Genomic DNA, 7,256 nt, shown 5'->3' with positions numbered 1-7,256 from the left:
AACTGCAGTCGGAAGTATTATTGACGTTCGTTGATATAGCGTTGTTTAGCGCGATTGTTGAAGTTGAGTGTATCGGTAAAGTTGTATTCGGGAAGAATAAACCAGTTTTTATTAAGAAAGAACTTGTGTCGCTTAAGTTTCGTCGGAACGAAGTTACGGAAAATCAATTAACAAACGGAGACGTAACAATATATCCCTTTTTTAGTACTCTTTCCGTATCAAAAGCAAGACTTTCTATAGTTTTCCAAAACACTTGCAAGTTAATGTATCTTCACTGGTTATCTTCTTCAACTCTTGATGGATTTTTTTATATCTTTAAGTATCTTTCGACATTAAGAAAGTCCTTTTTAAAGCTATAGTTATTCTAGAAATGATCCTGGAAAAAAGAAGATCAATTTATTTGTCGGTTTTAACTTCTGTAATACTAACAATAACCTTCTCCATCCTTCCTCGTTTTAATCAAAAATAGCTATATACTTTTTTCTTATTGTCAATGGGTTGAATACCTCTAATTTTGAAGTGATAGACTAGAGGTCGTGTATGCGTTTTTCGAGCAAACGCACAATGGTTTATCTGCTGTGTCTAAAGCGGAGAATCGAACCCCAGATTTTAGCGTTCTAAGTCCGTAGACTTAACGCTGTCCCACCGGAGGAAGACTAGAGGGAAGGAAGAATAGTGTCACTTGACAGTCATTCTTATAACGCACTTTCGCATTCAAAAATGTGAACACGTTTTTGTGGAAGCGAGACGACACCCATGAATTGTCGGATTCTCATTTCCAAAGCATAGGCAACTTACTTGCTTAAGACTGTTATCAGTCTTGAAACATTTTATTTATTGTATATTACTAAATGATTTAGGATAAATATGTTTGTTTGTTTTTTAATTATGCACAAAGCTACACAAGGGCTATCTGTGCTCTACCCACTACGGGTATCGAAACCCGGTTTCTAGCGTTGTAAGTCCGCAGACATACCGCTGTGCCACTGGGGGGGAGGATAAATATGAGAAATTTTGTAGAATCTTTTTTTTACAAGAAAACTACATTTACTTACTTATAATGTGTTATAAGACAATAAGGTATTTAAAATAACCGTATAGGTTTGTTAAGATTTGTTGTTGTTTTTTATTAAGCACGAAGCTACACAAAGGGCTATCTGTAGTATGCCCACCACGGGTATCGAAACCCGGTTTCTAGTAGTATACGTCCGCAGACATGCTGCTGTGCTACTGGGGAGGAGTTTTATTAAGAAATAGTGTCCTTAATTTAAATATAATATTTATTAGTTGTTTCCCCTGTGACTCAGCCGTAAGCTTAATGAGTTATAAAACTGAAATTCGGGGTTCGATCCTTGTGATGGGCACAACACAGAAAGCCCACAAGTCTTTACAACAAATATTTTTGAAGCGTTTTTTGGAATTCCTTATTTATCTTTGTCACATTTTATTTTTAAAATGGACCGAGAAACATTTATGAACACAATCTTAAACTCCAACTTACTTAACATACAAATATTAGAGAAAGATATACTAAATTTCATCTTACGAAACAATGGTGTTTTGAAAAATATTTATTTCATTATTTTGTCTTCAAATCAAAAACAAAAAGTTATGCAAAATTCACTACAGAAGCCAGAAGTATATAAATTTGTTTTTGTTTTATTTCTTAATTTCGCGCAAAGCTACTCGAGGGTTATGTGTGCTGGACGTACCTAATTTAGCAGTGTTAGACTAGAGATAAAGCAGCTATTCAATACCGCCCAGCTTTTGGGCTACAGCTTTACCAATGAATAGTGGGATTGGCCTTAACATTATAGCGCTCCCACCGCTTAAAGGGCGAGCCTGTTCGGTGACATGGATTCGAACCTGCGACTGGCAGATTGAGAGTTGTGTGCCATAACCACCAAGGATATAAGCGGCAAATGCTAAAAAAAAATCAGTTTTTTTCTTTGTTTTACTTCTTATGTGTTGTTGTTTGATTAAGTAAAAAAAACCTTAAATAACTCATGAGTGCAGAAAGTGTATTTAAATATCGTGTTGAGGAAAAAATACAGCAAATATATATATATAGTAATGTAACCTATAAAGTACCTTAGATTTAAGATGAAATGTGAAATATATAAAACTGTAAAATCTAAATTAGAGTTACAGAAGTAGTTTCAAGAAATTACGAAGATGTTTATCAGTTTCTTACAGAAATCTTTTCAGTGAACTATGAAATTGTTTATTAGTTTCTTACAGAAATCTTTTCGGTGAACTATGAAAATGTTTATTAGTTTCTTACAGAAGTAGTTTCAGGAAACTACGAAGATGTTTTATCAGTTTCTTACAGAAATATTTTCAGTGAACTATGAAAATGTTTATTAGTTTCTTACAGAAGTAGTTTCAGGAAACTACGAAGATGTTTTATCAGTCTCTTACAGAAATATTTTCAGTGAACTATGAAAATGTTTATTAGTTTCTTACAGAAGTAGTTTCAGGAAACTACGAAAATGTTTTATCAGTTTCTTACAGAAATCTTTTCAGTGAAATATGAAAATGTTTAGTAGTTTCTTACAGAAGTAGTTTCAGGAAACTACGAAGATGTTTTATCAGTTTCTCACAGAAATTGTTTCAGGGAACTATGAAAATGTTGCATTAATGTTCTATGAAGAGGTCATTAAAAACCTGTATGATAACGAAGAGGCAGAATCTCAGAAAAATGTAGTAATTAAAACTTTAGAGAACTACTAGTAATAGTTGGATGTAATCCCCAGTAAATCTGAAAACGAGCTTGGATCTACTTCTAGGTTCATACGACGTACAGCAGGTGTCTGTTCTGATAGGCTTTGTCGTATTTTAAACATGAAAAGATATTCATATGAAAGGTAGGAAAAGTTCTAAATATATTCATTTGTTTTCTCTACAAATGTCCTGTAAAAGTTTCTCTGGCTGAGTGTCAGCTAGAAATTAGTCTTAACTCCAAACTTCTTAAAATGGGATACATTAAAACCATCATCTCGTAAGAAACACAGAGCAAGAGTATAAAATGAATCACGTTTTAATATCAACAACTTAACAAGACAAGGGAAGGGAAGGAGTTAGGCTTAAAATAACGAGTAATGTTAATAGACACGGTATATAAAGGACATTCTTTGTTTTTCTACGCTAATATTACGGAGTAACTAGAAACAGAAAGATTTTATGAATTAATGTTGAAGTTTGGATTAGGTGTTTCATACATAAAGTTTGTTACAACTACAGTTTTTTTTTACTCGGCTTTGTGCTTTATCTTATTGCAAAGAAGATTAAAACAGAAACATCAACGTTTTTTTTTACCACTAGTTTTATTGCATATAGAGGATAAACTGTTTTTTATAAGAACTATGTTCCTGATTCAATTTTTTCCCTTGGAACTATTTATCCCATCATTGATCATGCTTAGTTTGATGACCATCAATAGGCATTGTTATTTTCCGATGTCGCCATTTTCGTTGTAACAAGTTTCTGCAAAGGACGATAAGGTTAGTTTTAGTCTAAACATCTCGAAATGCTCTCCAAAGATCCTCCACCGTCGACTTCTGGGACCACACTTAATTAAGCAAACTAAAGACTTTATTGGAGTGGCACGTTGTTTAAAAAGTATGTGGTCGAAGGGTTGTTGTGGTTCCATCTTTTTTTTTGTCCGTTTTTTTTTCATGTAGATAAATCCTTGTTTATTATTTTGCTTACGGTACCATGAAATACTTAAACATTATCACAATAGCTTTTCTTTGGTTAAAGGGTTCTCTTTCGTAATCACATCGTTCCTTTTGGGAATGAGAACATTGTACCACATTGACTTGGGGTATGGTTTCGGAACCCTTTTCTGACTAATACATTTTACTATGCTTGTATTTTCTCGTTTTCATAGCAAATATTGAAAACCCCTTTCTGGCAAATGTTGCTGTGAACTAAATAGGTGTTATACTTGTCGTAGGTGGCGCCACGACTGGCATTTGCGGCGACAAGCTACTGTATTAACGTACGTAAGTTATAAAGTGCAGTTAACCTCTGTGCTTTTGAATCGTATGATACACTAAGTCGGGTTTATCATATCTAACAAATAACTCTGTCGACTTGTTGGTGCCAGTAATATCCAATTTTAAGTATTGTAAACATGCAGGTGATAAACATTAACACAACCTTCTAATATTTAATGATTAAATGCGATATTGTGGTGTCAGAGTGCCAGGTTTAAACGGAATTAGTACCAAGCTGTTCTGTGAAGCATACGCTTTTCTAAATTCATCTCAATTTACCTGTTTCAACAAATTACTCTGACGAAATTAAGTAATTAATCAAAAGACTTAATCAAAATATCACATCTATGTGACATCTCAAGACACCAACTGACATTGTGAGCTTGCGAGCTCCTCATTTACCCATTTTTGTTTATTTTGAGTAACATGTAAAGTTGGCGGAGAATGACATAATTTCTGGTGAGGAAGATTAACATCTTCAATTAACATTTCTCTACATTTTAGCTGTATACAAGAAGCTAATATTATTCAAACAAGTTTCTAGTTTGAAATAATTACCTGCAACAAACTTACAAAACAACAATATTTTTTATTCTTGAAAAAGAATGGTACAATCCGAACTATAACGTATCACATATTTGGACTGTCACTCCTTCAAGAGCGTGAAATTGAGTTCAAAAAATAAAAAAAAAACTCACGAAAGTAAAAGATTTCTTTTATGATAAGTCAGAAACTGAACATAATTTAACGCATACAGGCAATCTACACGACATACAAAGAGAGCAATACCTCAGTATTCTAATCAGAATAATACGTATTGATCAGTTCCAACTCGGCAGTTCCGATATCTTGTTCCCGTGAGAACTAAGCAGCTTCTATAAGTCGTTATATCTCGACATATTATCTAACTAAACATTATCCATTCCCTCTTCGTATGTCTTAAAAGGAAATGTTAGACGTTTCATTTTCTTTAATAAAATATTAATTGGTGTGTTACATATACTTACGAAAAGGTTAAAGGGGCAGAATACGTGACGAAATAAAATGCTCTGGATATTCTTTAAACGTAATGTTATAATTATATTGTTATTTCTCAGGGATATTCTTTAAACGTAATGTTATAATTATATTGTTATTTCTCAGGGATATTCTTTAAACGTAATGTTATAATTATATTGTTATTTCTCAGGGATATTCTTTAAACGTAATGTTATAATTATATTGTTATTTCTCAGGGATATTCTTTAAACGTAATGTTATAATTATATTGTTATTTCTCAGGGATATTCTTTAAACGTAATGTTATAATTATATTGTTATTTCTCAGGGATATTCTTTAAACGTAATTGTATTGTTGTTTCTCAGTCTTTACACCGTCACAACTTTTTGTTCTTCGAATTTTCTCCCATGAATCATATAGATCTTGTAGAAGCAGAAGAATCGCAACGGTTTTGTTGCTCTTCTAAGGCGAATTCAAAAACTATTATACATCCTGAGTATGAAACTGAAATCACACTAGATGTCGCGGTAGTAGAAGTTATAATATATTATTATATTCATTTTTGTTTGTTTGTTTGAAGTTAAGCACAAAGCTACACAATGGGCTATCTTTGCTCTGACCACCACGGGTATCGAAACCCTGTTTCTAGCGTTGTAAGTCCGTAGACATACCGCTATGCCATTCAAACGTAATACCGTTTAAAAACTTGTTACTCTATTATTCAGTAGTTAATAAGTCAAATAACTGGATTTTCGGTTAGGGTTACAAAAACTCCACAGTTGAAAAGCCACTTACGTCTAGCTACTGAATTCTATCAAAGACCGAGCTTATAGTGAAAGACTTGTTTTAAACGAAGCACTACTTAAAATTACATACCAATAAATGTTTTGTTGTTTTTTGTTTTTGTTTTTTGTAAACAGAAATTTGTTTAAATTCAGAAAAAAATATAATAGATTTATACCAAAAAAAAAAGATGAACTATCGGATACTGAGCTTTGAAATACTGGTATCAAATAGAACCACAGGGATAAATTCGTTGATTCTTGTGCTGGACAATGACAACTCAGTTTTGTAACACATAAAGAGAACAACAGTAACGATAAAAATGTGATTAACTGTTTTAATTCAATACGAATACAAGGCATTTAAAATTAATCATCTGTATATAATCCTTTTTGTTTTAATAAGAGCTCAACTGGCGTGACTTTTCTTGCATGTATTTTATTCAGCTCATTTCAAATATTTTATTAACAAGCACAGTGCATATTTACATGTGCATTTCAAGAAATATTTAAAAAATCTTTTCATACACCTACTAATAATTTTAATTGCTACAAAATACTTGAGACAATTTTTATCTTTAGCGCCATCTGTAAGAGAGCTTAAGAACCAAATATTTTAATTAAGGCATCGTTTTATGATTTAACACCATTACTTGATTTATATTAATTGGTCTAATATTTAAAGCAATAACAGTTTAAAACTGAACACTTTATTTCGAGTAGACTTAGTGAAATATTAATACAATATTACAAAAAATGAAACATTTTTATTGACAACCTTCCCTTTTATTTCTTGTAAAGTTTCCAAATTACTTCTGGTGCGCATGTTATTTTCAGCTAACTTATATTTTCTCGAAGTAAATTTAAAAACCATCTATAAGTATAACTTATTCATTCATTACAGCTGTTAAAGTGTAAAGTAATAAATCAATGTGTTAGTGTGCATGTAATAATAAAAATGAGATATTTCTAACCGAATAAAGAAAGTGAGAAAAAAAAAACACAATTACACGATATGTAGAATTAAGTTTTGAACTTTTATTTACAAAAAAAAAAAATTGGTTGACAAGGACGTACAACCGCTCAACAACAACACAAACTAGCTTGAACTGTTTTCACTCGTGGAAATGTGGCCTTATTCTACTGATTATAACACATTAAGGGTGTTAAACTTAATACGTTTCCTTTACTTCATCTTAGTTTTTAATAATTAATTTAATAAATATAAAGAAACAGGGCTATTAGGTTAACTTTGAGTTTTTTTTCCGATATATATACTTCTAGAGGGGGACATACAAGTATCCACGGCAGTGCTCTAGACGGAAAAATGTATGTGTCGATAGAAGTGACCTAGAGGGGGACATACAAGTATCCACGGCAGTGCTCTAGACGGAAAAATGTATGTGTCGATAGAAGTGACCTAGAGGGGGGACATACAAGTATCCACGGCAGTGCTCTAGACGGAAAAATGTA

Source organism: Limulus polyphemus, unplaced genomic scaffold (assembly GCF_000517525.1).
Source record: "Limulus polyphemus unplaced genomic scaffold, Limulus_polyphemus-2.1.2 Scaffold1831, whole genome shotgun sequence".
NCBI classification, from domain to species: Eukaryota; Metazoa; Arthropoda; class Merostomata; order Xiphosura; family Limulidae; genus Limulus; species Limulus polyphemus.
The sequence above is the reverse complement of the archived record's forward strand: the minus strand, read 5'-3'. Positions refer to the sequence as shown.